Source organism: Brassica oleracea, chromosome C5 (genome assembly GCF_000695525.1).
Source record: "Brassica oleracea var. oleracea cultivar TO1000 chromosome C5, BOL, whole genome shotgun sequence".
Taxonomy (NCBI): Eukaryota; Viridiplantae; Streptophyta; class Magnoliopsida; order Brassicales; family Brassicaceae; genus Brassica; species Brassica oleracea.
The window spans coordinates 6,815,831-6,817,306 of record NC_027752.1 but is presented as its reverse complement, the minus strand read 5'-3'; positions in this window follow the sequence as shown (position 1 = coordinate 6,817,306).

The following is a 1,476-nucleotide window of genomic DNA, read 5'->3' as shown; positions in this document are numbered from 1 at the left end:
TACAATCACATTAACCATATAATTAAAAAACTAGATTTTTTCTTATATGCTATATTTTGAATTTTTTAAAATTACTATAAATTACAAAAATGAGAAAACCTTATATGTTATTTTTTTTAAACGACTTTAAAATACAAAAATGAGGACACCTTATATGTTATATTTTTCTTATATGTTAGATTTTTTCTTAAATGTTATATTTTGAATTTTTTTAAATGACTTTAAATTACAAAAATATAAGTTTTCCTTAAGTATACGACTAAAAACATTAAAACGACATGTATCAATTCGATGATTGATTTGAAAGCTTTCAAAACCATATGGAAGATAAAAGTCAAAATAATTCAACTGTGAAAACAATACTGTTCATTTTTTTAAAGAATGCGTTCTATAGAAAAAATAAGGTTTTTATGTCTTAATTTATTTAATGTCCAATCCGATCAACCCATGATGTATTAATTATAGTTTTATTCCATTATTTTTAATAAAAATTGATCCGATCCATTGAAAAGAAATTATATAATAATAACAAAAAATATTTTATATATATAAATAAAATGATCAAATATATAAAAGAAACAATCGATAATATATACAAATAAATTCATTATGCGCAAAGCGCATGTCTTATCCTAGTACTAAATTAATATACAATCCACGCAGTTATTATGGTTGATGATGTAAATTGTCAGTATCGCTGATGCGGTTTAAATGACTGTAATCCGGTCTAGATACCAACAGTTCCGGGTTAAATTGTTTTGTCGTTATGAAAAGAAACTGAATAAACAACTTTGACCCTAACCCGCGTCTCAAGAACAATGGAACTTTCAAAATCCTCCTATATGTCAACTGATATCGGTTTAGCTTAAATTATACTATGTATAAACAATTCGTACATGAGCTTCACAACTAATCAAACAAGCTTACTGATTTTTTAGTCGATTCAAGTTCAGTATGCAAGATTTGATCATTCCATTTTTGTTATGAACTAAAATGAAAAACTGTGCTTAGTATATAATCTATATTATTAAAAGAGAAGTACGCATTTGAAAATGTTCTTACTTCATTAATTAAACTCTTTTTTTTTTTGTCTTTTTCAGTTGCATTTATGAAATATCCTGAAACAAATAAAACTGTCTAATTTTTTACTTGTATTTTCAGTTACATTTATGAAACATGCTTAAATGAATTTAAACTTCCTATTTTATTGTTTGTCTTTTTCAGTTACCTTAATGAAATATCCTTAAATAAATTTGGACATTATGTCATTTAATCAACCAAAAAAACTCATGAGTTATCCTTACGTGCATAATTTTAATAATGGAGATTTTTAAAAATGCGCATCATTAAAATGTTACCTAAAACATGCAGCACTAATATATAACATGCATCAATAAAACTAGAATTTGACTCACACAATTGTACGGATATTATTTTCTGTTGATTAAATTTAAAAATAATTATTTATTCAAAAAA